We start from the raw sequence: 17,953 nt of genomic DNA, 5'->3' as shown, positions 1-17,953 counted from the left end.
GTAATGGAATTGAAACTAGAAAAACAAAGCAAATCATCAAAGAAACAAAAAGTTCACTCTTTGAAAAGACAAACAAAATTGACAAACCTTCAGCCCCTTAGCCAAACTAACCGAGAGAGAGAGAGAGAGAGAGAGAGAGAGAGAGAGAGAGAGAGAGAATCCCAAATAAATAAAATTAGAGATTAAAAAAGGTATATTATAACAGATACCACCAAAATCCATAGGCTCATTAGGGAATACTTTGAAAAATTATATGCCAACGAATTGGAAAATCTAGAAGAAATGGACAAATTTCTAGATGAGTATGGTCTACTGTGATTGAATGAATAAAATACAAAATTCCCATGCTTTTTCAGGCTTCTAAGTGTACACCCAGACAGGACCCTGGAGCACTGACTGCCACATGACCCACCCCAGTCACCTGTCCTTCTACAGTGTGCCATCTTCCTGCTTAAGGCATCAGTGCCCATGAACAGAAGTGAATGAAAAGATGACATGATGTTCCCTATTAGACATGGAGAGATAAGGACTTGAATCAGAGAAGGGCAGAGGTGAAGGGGTAGAGAGGAAAGGCAGAAACCTTCTGGAATATGTATCACTGAACTAGGAATTAGAGGTATGATGATGGCAAGGTGGAATTGGTAAATATGTCAGCCACATCTTCATCTAAATCATGACTCAAACTTGATTTAGAAGAAATGTGTAGGAAATGGGAACCAGGTGCAAAATCATGATTGGGCATCAGAGATCTCCTTTAAAGTTGATATGCTGCTTCATCTGCATCTTTTCAACTGTCATCCAGGTATAGTCCTCTACTTAGTCTATTAAAAATCACAAAGGATTCATTCTGGTGTCTTGCTGAAATTCAGATGCATTAGACCATAACACTCCCTTGGTCTGAGGTTGATTGCAGATCCACAGGTACTGTGCTTATAGACCTGCAACCATTTTATCCTCAGGCAATCCTTTGGGTGAAGTGATCACCAATAGAGTGACACCTCTCCCAGGGTGTTAGCACATACCTGTTTTCTCAGCTACTCAGGAAGCTGAGGTAGGGGATCACTTGAACCCAGGAGTTCAAGCCCAGCCTGGGAAACATAAAGCAGTTCATCTCAAAATACAAAACAATAAACAAAAACAACTCTTAAGCACATGCAGTCATGGGGTATAAAAATGTCAGTTGGGGACACTTCCTAGAAGAAACCAGCCTTAAGTAAAACTTGGAAATAAATGACAGATATGAATTGGAAGACTAACTCAAAAGAGAGCTCATAATATCTGTGGTTAATTTATCTTGGCAATGTGAAGCTCTAACTTCCTACAAGAAGTCCTCATGTTGTAATATAAAATAACAGAGGACTCAGAAACATAAAGGTATCTATCCAAAGGTCCAGGGTATATAAATATGTCAACTGCATAAACATAAAGATCACTTGACCTTGAGAGACCCAAAGTACCCAACAGAATGTTGTATACATTTTCCCTTCCAAAATACACACAGCTGGATATAGTGGTACATGCCTATAAATCCAGCTGCTTGGGAGACTGGTGTCCAGTAGTCTGAGACCAGCCTGGGCATCAAAACAAGATCCCATCTCAAAAAAAAAAAAAAAAAAAAAAAAAGCATGTTGTTTTCCAGGATGCCATGTGGATTGACAAGTGGAATGTCATTTTTTAGAAACTTTTTCAAATGGTCTACATTGCCTTCATGTCTCAAAGACAAATCACATTGAACTTCCAAAATCAAACTCATCTTCCATCCCAAATACTCCTAAGTTCCTCTCTTGATCAACAGCATAGCCATCTTCCAAGTTGCTCAAGTGGAAACCCTATAAAGGGCTGACTCATTCTTCACCCTTGTACTTGGTACTTACTTTCCCTGTTATACCTAATGTGTTCATTATTTATCTGTAATCCAGGGAATATATCTTACTCATTGAGTTTTCATTTTTGCCAAGTTCAATTGCCAGATATGTATCAGAAAATCAATAAAGGCCTCCAGTGTAGTCTGGGTATGAAGCTATGAGGGTTCTTGGGAGTAAAAGGAGAAATCATCACAGGAAAATCTGTCTAGCAGGCTTAACACAGAAGGAATTGCACATTTGGGTTCTGATTCCCCTGGAAACTTTAAAACTCTATCAGATGCCTTGTGTGAGTGAGACCCTGGGTTGGAACCCCAGCATCACAATAAATAAAAACAAAAAAGCAAAAAATCTCCATCAGATCTAGTTATCATTTAAAGTAACTGGGGTAAGTTATGAAATTTTTCCTATTTACCCCTATCACTGCTTTAAGATGAACCTACAAAAACTATGTGATGGTTAGTTCTATGTGTCAACTTGACTGGACCTCAAGAGCACCCAGATCAAATGTTGTTTCTGGGTGTCTCCATGAGGATGTGTCAAGATGAGATCAGTGTTTGGATCAGGGGACTCAGTAAAGCAGATGGGTCTCCCCAACATAAGTGGACCTGATCCAATCTGTTGAGGGCTTAAAGAAAGCAAAGGATGGAAGAAGGAAGAATTTTTTCCTTTTTGCTTCCTTTCCACCTGCTAAGCTTGGACATCTGTCTTCACCTGCTCTCAGACTGAGACCAGCTCCCCTAGTTTTTGAGCCTTTTGACTCAGACTGGAATTGCATCATGGAATTCCTGGGTCTATAGCTGGTGGATGGCAGACATGGAACTTCTTGGCTTCCATGATCACATAGCCAATTCCTCATAATAAATCTCTTCATAGCTGTGTGTGTGTGTGTGTGTGTGCATACATGTGCATATGTGTATCTTCTGGTATATGTCCTACTTTTCTGGAGAATTGACTGATACAACCTATGAAGAAAGTGCCATGCTGTTTGGAATTTACAAAGAAGGAATCAAAGGGACACCAAGGAAATGACCAAATCAGCCACAATGAAGAAATCCTACCACAGCTGTATATTTGCATTAGGATCTGTGTAGAAACTTGTTTTGACCAATTGCAACTGTTGCTTTCTGTTCCAACATACTTTATATGAATTCTTGTAGAGAAGGCACACCTGCCAGGAGGGAGCTATTTGTGGCAAAGCCCAGATCTCTGACTCAAATCCAAATATCCTGTTAGTTCAATGGGCAGGAAGACTGGAGCCTCCAGGAAGTAAACACCAGGAACATTTGGGGGAAAGTTTCTTCACAGCTTTTTATGTTGACTCAGCATCAAAGAAAAAGTTATTTTTGCTCTTTCTTATCCCTCATGCAGGAGGAGAGACTGTTTACTCAGAGCTTGGAGCAGGTAGAAAACAGCTTCACTTGCAAAGGGTTAAACATTGTAGCTAGAACCTGCCAGCCTGTGTTTTGAAGTCCATCAGTTCTAAAGATCTCAATTTTGAGTTTTTCCAACTCCTAAAAAAATACTGTTTTAAGGTGAATTATTAAATTTCATTAAATTTAGTAAAAGTACCAGATTGTGCTTCTGTTTTCTTCAGATATTCCTTTCAAATTCAGTCAGGTCTTAATTACTGTACAGAGCTACTTGAAGCCTTTCTTATTTTTACAAAGAAGAAAGGTGGGGTTGTGGAGAGAACGCCTGGTTGCTCTGGCCATGGGCAATCAGATGACCCGGCACCACAGCATGTCAGAAGAGCTGTCCACACAGAGGCCACATGGAGGGATGAACCAGAGTCGTTTGCCAGCAAAGGCATCTTAAGTTTAAAAAACAGAATTGAATAAGAAAGAAGCACAGGGAATGAGTGCTCAGCCCAATTCAAAAGGACCACTTGCTGTCTGGAGGGCAGTGCAGGCTCTATCCACAAGTCCTCCAAGGTTCTCCTACACTCCATTCTTTTCAAGAGCAATGGCATTTTCAATGGTACATGCCTTAGAAGAGGCAAGGTGTGGGTTAAATAATTTGTTACAGTTGGAGAAAAAGCATGCATGGACTAAGAGCAAAAATAGTAAATGTGCACAAATTGAGGATTGCTGAGAAACATTAAAGATAAGCAGTGTAAATACCTCTGCTTAACACAATGTATTTCTAATACTGCTCTCATTTTTTGCAGATTGTTTATTAAATAAGCGAGTTCCATACCACAGATGGCTCTTTAGGCCCACTGTGTATCCTTAAAGTCCTTTTACATTTTAGTTTGAAAAAAAAAAAAAAAAAGCCAGAATGACATGGATACCAAGCTTCCAGAGTGATGAATCACAGATGTGATGGAATATTGCAGGAACAGGGAATAATAATCATCTTATCCTTCTTGGCTAGAAATCCTTTGGTTTGATCCTCAAACATCACATGCGAATGCACAGCATTCCCTTGTTACTCAGGAAAAGCCAAAGACCAGGGGAATTTACTCAGGATGGCATTAGTTGAACTCCTGTGCTAGAGAAGCATTAACCCCAGCTGCAGCAGTGGAACACAACACTGTCTTCACTAGAGGATACACGTGCATGTGTAAGATACACAGTGTGACATCTGTAGCATGGATGTTTGTCTTATTCTCGCCTCTCCATGTGTAGATCAATTTGTTCAGAGACTGAATTAATCATTGCTCATTTATGGAACACCAGACTGGGTGCTACCGATATGAACTGAACGTGAGTCTTACCCTCCATGTGGTCTTGCCCTGCATGGTCGGTAGACAGTGTAGTCTGTAGGTGCTAAGTAACCATTACTCTTGGTGTAATGCTGCAGGTTGACAAGGATTTGAGGAGAATTGAATGAGAACTTGAGGATAGTGATAGGAGGGAGTTAGAAAAGTCACTGGAAGGAAGGTTCCAGCGCCAGGTTGAGGGAGTTGGCTGCTCCATTTGGAAGTCAGAAAGTCTGTGCTTGCAAGATGAAGCAAGGAAGGATTACAAAGTTTAAAAATGAATATTCTGCATGTGACCAAACCCGTAGACTATACAACACCAAGAGTGTAAACTAATGTACACTATGGACCATGGATAATAATGACATGTTAACACAGGATTGTAGCTTTTAACCAACACACCACTCTTGGGGACACTGGGAGAGAGGGGCTATGCACGTGTGGAGACAGGGCAAAAATGGGAAAACTCTGAACCTTTGTCTCAGTTTTATTGTGAACCTAAAACTGCTTTAAAACATAAGGTCTGCTTTTTTAAAAAAAAGTAATTATTGCCAACAAGAACCAGGGAGACTCACGACCAGAAAGATTATTTTACATTCATTTTCCCCTACAAAACAAAAGATGTCCTGTTCATTCTCGCCAATTCGCTCCTCTTCCTGATTTGTTGTTGTTTGTTTGTTTGTTTGTTTTGAGATGGGTCTCATTCTGTTGCCCAGGCTGGTCTTGGATACCCAGGCTCAAGTGATCCACCAACCTTAGCCTCTTCAAGTTGCTAGGGCTAGAGGTGCAGGCCACTGCATCAAGCTTCCCTCCTCTCCTTTTTCCAGGCCTCCCTCTGATTCTGGAATCACCTGCCACCTGAACTGGCTCAGTCCCTGCTTCCTTCTACATCTTGAGTAGCTACCAGAGAACACTTCTAAAGCACATCACAAAAGCTTCACTGAGCCCCTGTTGAACGCTTGAAAATACCTGCCAGAGATTAGCATGAGACCAAAGGCTAACCACAGCCTGGGCCCTGTGGACAGTGACCATATCTCCCTCAGGTGTTCTGTTTCATGCTGTTGCTTCTGCCTACTCCACAGTGCACTGTCCCTCCTACACTACAGACTCAAGTCTTGCTCTTCCTTCAAAGTTTACCCATTACTTACTTGAAGTCAAAGGAAGGTTTCCCTCCTTTGATTCATGGCCTATAATCTAATCTTCTTAGAAGCTCTCACATTGTCTGCTGTTTTCTATTGTACTGATTTGTTCAAAGGCCTCACAGAACTGTCATTCGCTAATATCCCTTTCACAGGCCACATGCTGACTGTTAGCGGGTGGGTCCCGTACAGTGTATCTTGTACATTGTAGAAACTCCATATTTAGTGAGTGGATACTGTCTGTTTTAAGGAGTGCCTGTGCAGAGTACATATCTCCTGTGATTTTCCTTCTAAACATAAAAGGGGAGAATCTGCAGAGACACAGTGTTAAGAGAAGTGATGGAGAAGCCAGGTCTGTGTGACCTCTCTGTCCCTAGCACACAACAGTGCCTGATGCCCACTGAGGCAAACTGTTGACCTGGACAGCCTGGAAGGGAGTGGATGACGCTGGCCAAGGGCAGGGATGGTTCTGCACTATGGAATAGGGCAGCACTGAGGCTGCAGAGAGTCAGGGAGGATGCTGAGTCAACAGCTCCCAATGAATTTGGGAATGGAAGAAATGTCAAGTGGAGAAGGAAGTAAAGAATGAAGTATGAGGAAATAGAAGCAGTGAATATAGATTGCTCTTTCAAGAAACTTAGTCAAGATAATGGGAAGGGAAGGGAAGGAAAGGTTTATAACATGAGCTGATTTCATGGTCAGCTGCCCCTGAAGAGCATATGAACAGGGACCTCTCCACCAGGAGGCAGCAGGGGTGGTCCCAGAGGTATGTGAAACTTGTGATGTATTACACTCCCCTCACTATCACAGAGCCTCATACTTGTGCACCTAGTTTGTTGTGCTCAGTACTGTGCATCACATTCTTTGGTTCTTTTTAAACATCTATAGAATTTATTCAGCATAACCACAGACACAGTGTTTCCATTCTGTCACATACAGATACAAACACAGATACAGCACAATATTTAGCTAATTCCTTCTGAGACTTGTTTTTATATGCCACAACCCATCATTTAAATAATGGATATTTTCAATGCCAATTCCTTTGTTGACTTTCTCAATATCTTCTGCAGACATCTTCATGATGCCATCAGGTAGAGCATGCTATTTTCCTTCTTCCATGATTGCAACAATAGTATCGACTGCAGCTGAGTAAAGTTTAGCTCCAGGAGAAGTTAAGCCTGGACACATGATATTTGCTTCACTGAGTACAAATGTAATGGCTCCTTTATCATCCTGCTGGTGTGGCAGAATAAAAGGATATTTGTGAAGTAACATTAGGGTTGGATAAAAAGGCCCTTGTCTTTGTCTAAAAAATGATAATTCTCCATTTACTTTAAGGATTTCTATATGTTCATGGCATCAGACTATTTTGAAAGGGTCTTTCTTAAGCATGATTTGATTAAGCCATAGTTCAATACCTGAAAATTGTTCTATCAACTGGCTCTTAATACCCTTAATAACTGATGTTTTCAACTGGATGGTGTTGGACACATTGTCTTTTTCATCAGATTTTTTAACATGATCCAAGGTGAAGGGGGCGACAAGAGGGAAGGGACTGGAATGGGAAAGAAGTTAAATTAGAAAGGCTCCTGTAGATCCCCTTACACAAGGAAGGCCAGCACCGAGAGTCAGAGTTGTCCCCCAGAAGGTCCACAATCTTAAGACAGACATTGTGATGGTTAATTTTATGTTTCAACTTGGCTGGACCATGATACCCAGATAGGTGGTCAGATATTATTTTGGATGTTTCTATGGTGTTTTAAATTGACATTTAAGTTGGTGGACTTTTGAGTAAAGCAAATTGCCCCCTCAGAATGTGGGGCAGTCCAATGCATTGCAGGCCTGAACAGAACACAGACCAAAAGACTTACTCTACCCTCAGTGGCAGAGCAAGAGGGACATCTAAAGAATCAGCAAGGTCGGCTCTGCTGGTTTTCCACCTGCCAGCCAATCCTAAAGATTTTTAGATACAGCCTACAGAGACCAGTATCTCCCCTGCAGCAAAAGACATGGAACTAATCCAAATGCCCACTGGCAGGGCTTCAAGGTTCAGCCAAAACTAAAACTCAACTACTGGAACTTCCAACTTAGAACTCTGCACCACCCCCACTTCTGTAATACACAATTTGTCAGCATTTCCCAGTCTAGCCCACCCTGTACTAGGAGACTGGAAGTTAAGATCTACTACAACCACCTTTGGCCCTAGCAATAAGAACCAGTCACTAAGTGAGGAACACAGAGGTGTTGGACTTAGCAACCCACAGCTCTTGACCCATGCTTACAAAGACAGCAATAAATATAAAGAGTAAAAAACCATCCATGCCAACAAGCCCTTTACTTCCCATTAAGATTTTCACTCTTTTATTGCCTATTTTTATCTGTATTTACCAAGTTTTAATACACTTTTATTGCTTACTCATCATTTTTAACTTTGAACTTTTTCAAATTTTCAAATATCATTTCCTTTTATTGTATTATTTTGAACTTTTATCCATTTTGGAACATTTGTGTATGATATATGTGGGTATGTGTATTTTCTTCACTGTAATCAGATTTGAAATGTATATATATATATATATATATTCATATAATTATACATTCAGTTTCACTGTATTCTCTGTGCCTGTTTATACTTAGGCCTTGTATTAACATAGGTGGGGTATAAATCCATGGGTTTGAGTTGTTTTGATCTTACATTTGCTTGTTTGCTTATATCGAGTTTTTCCCCCTCTTATTGAACACTGAAATCTCTTCCCCGACTAATAGCTAAATTTTTCTATTTCTTCTTCTTCTTTTATTTATTACTTCTAGTTAATTTGTATTTCTCCTTCTTTGTAGCAAACTTACCTATCTGTGAGTATTGAGAATTGAGAGCAGATTTGTTTTCCTGATTCCTCATGTTTTCAGAAGACTTGCACATCATTTGAGATGTATTCCCCTGTGTCTTTTGTATGCATGTCTTTCATATGTGGTTATAATTTTATTGTGGGACTTCTTATTTGGTATATATGTTCAAGGGTGGTATATATGTTCGGTCGGAGGACCACTCTGGTTTTGGGATATATGTCCAGTCGGAGGACCACTCTGGTTTTTCCTCCTTGGTGTCTGATTGTTGGTTTGGGGACTTTTCTCCCTAATTCTATGTCATTATGTAATTTTGAAGCTTAGGTGGGTCTAGATTGTGTGTAGGTTTGGAGTTGCTGTTACTTGATTTGAGGTATGAATATTGCTGAGCTGCAGGATCTCTATTCTGTGAATTTGGATTGTCCCAAATACTTTACAACTTCTCTTGGAGGAAGAGGGGAGCCAGGAATAATACTAATGTTAATAGATGCACAGCCTGGACACAGGTAAATGTCCAGTGTCTACTTTGATATCTATAACATTGTCACCTATATAGGAATGGTTGGGTCAGCATTTAACAGCAGTACCAACAAAAAACTGTGATACACATCACGCATTAAACAGCAGATGTTTACTATGCCATTGACTATACTAATATTCAGAACAACACAATGAGGTAGGAAGTACATAAACTACATAATTCTGTTATTAAGTGGAATTGCACTTTCTTATGTGAACAGATAATACGGTATGAAGGCAAGGGAAATATTTCAAAAATCCATAGAATCATTAGAAAATACTTTGAACATTTATACTCAAACTAGAAAATCTTGAAAATCTTGACAGATTATCAAAGGCCAGTGATCTACCCAAATTGAACCTTGAGGATACAGAAAACTTAAACCAATATGTGGTAATGAAATTGAAGCAGCTATTTAAAGCCTTCCCCCAAAAAAATCTCTGGACCAGATGGATGCTCAATCAAGTTCCACTGGATCTTTAAAGAATAACTCTTGCCAATTCTCTTCAAATTATTCCATAAAATAGAAAAAGATGGAACACTCCAAAGCCCATTCTATGAAGCCAGTGTCATTATCATCCTGATTCTAAAACCAGACAAAGATGCATTAAGGAAATAAAATTCCAGACCAACACCCCTAATGAACATATATTCAAAAATAAAATATTGGCAAACCACCTTTAAGAACACATCAAAAAGATAAGATAATATGATCAAAAGGGCATAATCCCAGCAAAGATGGTTCAACATATGTAAATCAATCAATTCAATTCACATACAGTTAATTCACATAGAGTTAATGATCACAATCATGGAATTATGTCAAAAGATACAGAAAATGCATTGAACAAAGGCCAGCACCCACTCAGGTTTAAAACACTAGAGAAACTAGGGGTAAAAGAAATATCCCTCAATATTATCAATGTACTACATGAAAACCCCAAAGTCAATATCACACTAAATGGAGAAAAACTGAAAGCAGTTTCTCTAAAATCTGGAACAAGACCAGTACATCCAGTGTCATCATTCCTACTCTGCATAATCCTTGAAATTCTAGTCAGAGCTATCAAACAAGAGAAGGAAAGTAAAGGAATGCACAAAGGAAAAGGAAAAGTCAAATTATCTCTGCTTGTTGATGACATTATTCCCTATTTAGAGGCTCCAAAAGCCACACCAGAAGAGCTGATAATCAAATGTAGCAAAATAGCTAGATACAATTACAACATATATAAAAGCCTTTCCTGTACTCCAATGATGAATCTTCTGAAACAGGTTAGAAAAGTCATCGTCCTCTTGTATTTCACGTCGTCTGACCAAGTAGTGACAGTGACACCCTGGTGGAATACCTGTATATGTTAGTTTAGCATTTTCTGCATTGTGTTAGAGTGAAATGGATGTCAGGTTGTCACTTACACTAATTTTTAATATAAAATCTTTTATCAAGGGAGCATCTTTGGACTCTTTTAAAACTTTCTGAACCATGACTTGGAGCTGGCAGAGCAGGCCAGTGGCTGAGGACTTCAGCACAGTCATCTACATCGCTGTCAAAGAAATTACAATTTACATCCATTCCAAGTTGTAAATGATAGTCTTTTTTTTTTCTACAATAAAAAGAGCATTAACTTGAAAAAAAGTCATCCAATTCACAATAACCTCAAGTAAAATCTTAGAAATAAATCTGACCAAGGACATGAAAGATCTCTACAGTGAAAAAAATAGAATGCTAAAGAAAGAAATTGAAGAAGACCTTAGAAGATGGAAAGACCTCCAATGCTTGTCCATAGGCAGAATTTTATCAAAATTGCCACATTACCAAAGGCATTACAGATTTAATGCAATTTCTGTCAAAATACCAATGACATTCTTCACAGAACCAGGAAAGACAGTTCTAAAATTCATTTGGAAGAATAAGAGACCCAGAAGAGCTGGAGTACTCCAGAGCAGGAAGAGCAAAGCTGGAGGCGTCACAACATGGAACCTCAACTTAATACTACAGCTCTAACAAGAACATCAGGGTAAGTGACACCAAAACAGACATGAAGATCAATGGAATAGAAAACAGCTACTCTCATCTGATACTCTACCAAGTTGCCAAAACACATCCAGCACAAAGGAAAAGCCTTTTAAACAAATGGTGCTGGGAAAAGTGAATATCCATATGTAGAAGAATGAAACTTGAACCCTAAGGCTCTTAGCCTGAATAAAAGTAAATCCAAAGTGAATCAAACACCCAGGAATTAGAATATCAAATCTTTAACAGTTGAAAGAAAAGGTAGGCTCGGTACTCTAAAATACTGGCAGATACATCGACTTTTGTAGAATGACTACTAAAGCATTAGAAATAAAACAAAGAATCAGTAAGAAGGATGACTTCAAATTAGAGGTTCTTCATGCAAAATGAGAAAAGAGCTTGAAGAGAGCCCACGGAATGGGAGATCATTGCCACCTGTTTCTCATATATGGAATCAATGCCCAAAATATATAAAGAGCTCAAAAATTTAACATCAAAACCCTAACAATCCAATTAATAAATAGGCAAGGACCTATGAACTAAAAATAGATATTAATCTAAAAAGGAAATACAAGTGGTCAATAAATACATGAAAAAAAAATGTCCAACATCCCTAGCTATTGGGGAAATCAAAACACACTCACATTTCATCTCCTTCTAGTCAGAATGGCAATTATCAAGAATATAATGCTAATAAATGTTGACAAGGATGTGGAGGAAAAGGTACACTTATTCTTTGTTGATAGGACTTCAAATTAGTACAACCACTTTGCAAAGAAATATGCAGATTCCTCAATAAATGAGGAATGAATCCATCATGATGCAGCTATCCCACATCTTGGTTTACAGCCAAAGATCTAAAATCTGTACACTGTAGGGATATGGCACATCGAATCTTATAACAGTACAATTTACAATAGTCAAGATGTGGAACTAACCTAGGTGCTGTTCAACAGAGAAATTCATGAAGAAAATGTGGTATATACACACAATGGAGTTTTACTCAGCCATTAACAATAAAATAATGGAATTTGCTAGTAAATGGCTGGAATTGAAGAACATCATGGTAAGAGATAAGACAGACCCAGGCATTCAAGGTTTGAATATTTTCTCTGATATGCAGAAGCTAGGTGAAAATAAGTATGCAGCATCAGGGGAGGGAAATTTCATGATAACACAAGAGAGATCAGTGAGGTAGAGTGTTAGGTCGGAAATTAGGCGACTGTAGGGGGCAAAGCTGAGCAGCTAGAACAAAGACCAGCCTGCCAAAGGTGACCAGAAAGTTCGCAGCAAGGTGGATGGAAAGTTCCACTGACCCTTCACACCCACCTGTCACTCAACAAGACCCCCTCCCATCCTAGTCTATAAAAACCCTGGGCAGCCAGGGCCATGTGCGATTTTCTGATATTCTCCGGGTCCCTATACCCTGGGGGTCTGGGAATTTCGCCGAGAGCCAAATTCCAATAAAGCTTGCTTCGGCCTCTTTTCTGTCCCATTTTATTTGTCTGCTAACTGTGCCCAACGAGACCCGCCCGAGTTTACATTTGGTCCCGCCGCTGAGCCTGCCAAGCCCACCCGATCTTACATAGAGGAAAAAGCTTGAGGGCCAAAAAGGAGGCATGGGAAAAGTGAAGAACAGTAGAATGAATCTGATCAAACTGTGCTACATACATGGATGAATATACCACAGTGAATTTATATCCACAAGGCACTCAAAAAAAAAAAAAAAACCTATAAAAAATAGAACTATCATTAAAGGAAAAGGAACAGGGGGAGGGAGTAACAAAGGGAAAGAAAAAGTACCCGAGTTGAAATGGAGTAAATTTTACTCCATACTTGTATAATTATATCAAAATGAACCGCAATATTTCCTGCATTTAAAATAAACTAATAACAAATAATTACCCCCCAAATGAAATAACCATCTTACCGAATGTTTCAAATGCTGTTACATTATATCTCAAATTAAGTTTTATAAAATTAATGGTGCCTAAAGCTAGCAAAGTAGGCATCACAGATAATAGAATTTCAGCATCTATGGTGCCTTTATACATTTAGATTAGTCATTTATAGCAAACTGAGCAGATGTGAGTGAGAGAATAATATGTATCTGAATTTTAGGCAAAAACAAAAAATTTACATTTGAAAATTTCAACAAAATGTATAAACATCTGCATGCTAAGCAACATTTATTTTTGAAGTGGTAATAATTTTACAGTTCCTGTTGCTTGTTTTCTCTAGCACAGGTTTTAAATGAGAACAGTATTATGAGAAGAATGAAAAATATCAATGTAAAATGTGAAGTGAAAGATAAGTTTAAAGTGATATACTTTTTGCTGAAGTTAATTTTTCTGCAAACTTTCTAAGCTCAGGGATCATTATTATTATAAGAAAAACTTTATCTTTAAAGGTATGAATGGTAAATAGGCTTTTTTGAGACATGTAATACTGTCACAAATACCTATTGTGTGAAGCAGCAAATATAAGTAACTATAATATAATAAAATTTTATTAACATAAACAAGTGATATGTAAGATTTGGCTCAAGGGTTGTAGTTTGCAAACTCCTGGTTTAGATCACGTTACATATGAAGTTGTTAGATAGGCAGTTCTAGGAATTATTTGTGATCCTTCATTCAGAAACATGCAACTGTAAGCATGTACCAATTTAACGTTTACACAAAAACAATTGAGGAATGTACTAGAAAATTTTTAAAATGACCAACTTGATTAATGTGGCTGTAGAGTTCAAAAGAGTCAAAAAACTACAGTAGAATAATAATAAAAGGAAAAAGTGAACAATGGAGAGTTATTCACTTAAAATATTTTTTGTCATAAACTCAAAAAGAAAAACCTTTTATAAAAATAAAGAATAAGCAAGTTGGGCATGGTGGCACATGGACTTAGGAGGCTGAGGTGGGAGGATTCCAAGTTTGAAGTCAGTCTCAGCAACTACCAAGGGCCTAAGCAATTTAGGGAGGCCCTGTCTCTCAATAAGATAAAAAGACCTGGGGATTATGCCTCAGGGGTTAAGCTCCACTGGGTTCAATCCCTGGAACAACAACAATAAATAAAAATAAGCAAACATACTTAGCCATATGATCCTTCCAGATTCTAGTCCAGTTTGTAAAATGCTTGGAGGCCATCACTTCCATTTTTATAAGACTAAACTTTGAACCAACTGGTGGCAACTCTTCCTAAAGCCATTAGCCAACTAATTTCATATATATATGAATATATATATATATATATATATATATATATATATTTTACACAAGTGAATCTAGTAGACAAAAACTATTTCATCAAAAGTAAGAAAATATACATTCTTCTTGAAGGCACACAAGGTCATTCTCCAGGAGAGATCATATTGTAGTTTACAAAACAAGTTTTAAGACACTTAAGAATATTGAAATCATATTAGTTATCATATCTGAGCACAGTGACATGAAATTAAAAAGAAAAAGCAGGAAAATTCACTAATACATGGAAAACAAACCACATTCTCCTAAACAACCAATGGATCAAAGGAAAATTTTAAAAAATAAGGCATGAGTTGAACATATTTAGAAATACCATACCAAAACTAGTAGGTTGCAGTAAAAGAAAATCCATGTAACAGGCAAGTTTATAGCCATTTTTGATTACATCAATAAAGACAGAGGGCCTGGTATAAACAACCTAGTAATATACCTGATGGTACTAAAAAAAAAAAAAAAATTGAAGTCAAAGAATATAGGAAAAAGTAAAGAACCAAAGCAGAAATTAGTGAAATAATGACTGGTAAATCAATGGAAACAAATTTTAAAAACTTAAGAGTTGTTTTTTTTAAGAAGATGAATTAAAAAAAGCAAACCTTAAGTCAGACAATATAATGAAAAAAAGATGACTGAAATACAATAAAAAGAGTAGACACTAAAATTGATATCATAGAAATACAAGGTATAATACAAAGTACTATGAAGATAACCTAGAATGAATGGGTAAATTCCACAATACAAACAACCTTCCCAGATCGAATCATTAAGAAAGAAAAAACTAGAACATACCAAGAAGAAGTAAGGAGATTGGATCTGTAGTAGAAAGAATCTCATCAAACAAATGCCCAGGATTTGATGGCTTTCTTACTGTCCTCTAACAAATGTTCAAGGAATACCATTTCCTATTCAAAATGTTAAAAAAAAAAAAACTTAAGGGGAGGAAATATTTCCCAAATGATATTACCAGACCATCATTACCCTAATACCAAAATCATATGAGATTAAAAATATCAAAGACCAATAACTGATGAATGACATAAGAAAAATGGAAGTACACAAACCATTGTGATCACATCCACAAATACACAAGAGGCATTCAACAATATTAAACATACTTCCTTGATTTAAAAAATAGACTTTCAACAAACTAGATATATAAAGAATGAAACTAAATAATGAACGTGTACAACAAAAATCAAGCTAACAAAATGCTGAAATAGGGAAAAGTTAAATATTTTCTTCCATTATTAGTTAATAAGAGAGGATGCCCAATCTTACCAAATTTATCAACGTATTCCAGGAAGACCTAGTAAGCAATTAGGCACAAAAGAAAGAATAAAAATTAAAAAGGGCCTGGGTGTGGGGGTACATCAGGTTGAAAATAAAAAACAAAGTTAAGCTGTCTTTAATGGCAGATGACATGATGTTATATCTAAAATACTCTAAAGACCACACACACACACACACACACACACAAAGAATATCTTTTATGCTGCAGGATATGAAATCAACATATAAAAGTTGTGTTTCTACACACTAACAAGGAACTACTTGAAAAATAAAATACAATGCCACTTATGATAGATACAAAAAATACTTTAAAAATCTCCATGAAAATTCCAGGGACAAAAAAAAAAAAAAAATCCTACAAATCACAAGGAAACACAAACGTCTTCAAATATCTAAAATGATCTTGAGCAAAACCAAATCTGGACACATCGTACTACTTGTGTAAAGCCTTAGAGATAAAACTGTAGTAATCAACACAGGATGGTAACAGCATAAAAATAGATAAAAAGGCAAATGGAATGAGAGTCCAGAAAAATAATCCATGCGCTTGCAGTCAATAACTTTTCACAAGGGCTGAGAATACACAATTAGGAAAAGACTGTCTCTTTAATAAATGGTAATACCTGGAAATCTAGCTCACTAAATACAGAAAAATTAAGTTACACTGTTTCCAAATCATATATAAATAAAAGTCAGTACAAGACAAATTAAAAACTTAAATGTAATTATTAAAACTGTGCATATACTTGAAGCAAAAAGGGGAAAAACCTTCTCCAGCATTTAAAAATATTTTTAAACCTTTATTTTACTTATTTATTTTGATGTGGTGCTGAGGATAGAACCCACGGGCTCACATGTCCAGTTTTATACCACTTAGCCACACCCCCAGCCCTCCCTGACATTTTTAGGAGTTGATTTTTTTAAATATATAAATCTAAAGCACAACCACCAAAGCAAAACTAGGAAAATTAAATTATATCCACCTAAGAAACTTCAGTAAAACAAAGAAGGGAAAGACCAAGAAAAGGAAAATTCAACCCACCAAAAGTTAGAAAGTGCTTGTAAGACTTAAATGGAACATGTTGTTAATATCTCAACTGAACAACTCATCAGTAAGAAAAAAAATAAGGCAATTAAACAATAACAGTGGACCTGATTAAATATTTTTCAAAACAAGACAAACAGCCATTAAATATTATGGAAAAAAGTTCAACATCCCTGATCATCAAGTAAATGCAAATTAAAATCACAATGAAATATCACACAGATAGTAGCTTACCTACTACGAAACGACAAAAATTAAATGTTATTGAGGATACAGAGAAAAAGAAGCCCTTGTACATTGTTGGTAGAAATATAAATTGGTACAGACCATTAGGGGAAAAAGTATACTAGTTCCTGAAAATATGGGAAACAGAACTATCAATTGATCTAGTTATCTCACTCCTGAATATGTAGGTCAATGAATATAAAATGTCTATGCCAAAAGATATATCTATGCTTTTCATGTTTATTGCAGCACTATTCACAATCTAAGTGTCCATCAAAAGATGAATCGATAAATAAATGATAGTATAAATACACAGTGGAATACTAGTAAGACCTAAAGCAAAAAAAAAAAAAAAAAAAAAAAAAAACTTCCCTTTTTAAAAACATAGATAAATCTCAAGGACATTTTATTAAATAAGCCAGGCATAGAAAAATATGCACTGTGTGATCTCAACTCATATGCTTAACAAGCATGAATAATTAGAAGCCACAGAAGCAGAGAGAATCGTCTTCACCGAGTATTAGGGCAGGGGAGTGGGGGGATGGGATTTGGTATAAATTGGTCAATGGCTAGAAAATCCAGGATAGCTAGGGGGAATAAATTCATGAGATGAACAAGGCAGTGACTGCAGTCAATAACCATGTACTCTTTTTTTTTTTTTTTATTGTATACAAATGAGACACATTGTTTCTCTACTTGTACACGTACTCTTAAAAATCACTAAGAAGTTCGTGGCGGCAGACTGGCGGGCGCCTGCGCCCCTCCCCCGCTGCGAGAGCCGTATCCCGACACCCAGCGGAGGCGGCTGCAGAGGAGCCAGGACGCCACCCCTGCCCGCGCCCTGCCTCAGCCCACCGGGCTCCCAGGCTGGCAGCACTCACCTCCGTGGTGAAGTGTCAGGATGTCTGACCCGAAGGCGGTGATCAGGAAGGCAGACCTCTTTATGAGGACATGCAACAAGAACCCGCCTCATTTCCGTTTGTGTATAAAACACCTCTCCCTTTTGTGGTCCAAAATTACTTTCATAATGCTGTATTCTACCTACTGGGT

At 37.5% G+C, this 17,953-nt stretch overlaps 1 pseudogene; it reads right to left on the bottom strand.

Moving 5' to 3' along the window:
* Positions 1–6,674: 6,674 nt before the first annotated feature.
* LOC124974198 (malignant T-cell-amplified sequence 1-like) lies at positions 6,675–17,876 on the bottom strand (annotated as a pseudogene).
* Between the last annotated feature and the right edge of the window lie 77 nt (positions 17,877–17,953).

Source organism: Sciurus carolinensis, unplaced genomic scaffold (genome assembly GCF_902686445.1).
Source record: "Sciurus carolinensis unplaced genomic scaffold, mSciCar1.2, whole genome shotgun sequence".
Classification (NCBI taxonomy): domain Eukaryota; kingdom Metazoa; phylum Chordata; class Mammalia; order Rodentia; family Sciuridae; genus Sciurus; species Sciurus carolinensis.
Note: the sequence above shows the minus strand (reverse complement) of the source record. Positions and strands in the feature narration are given on the sequence as shown.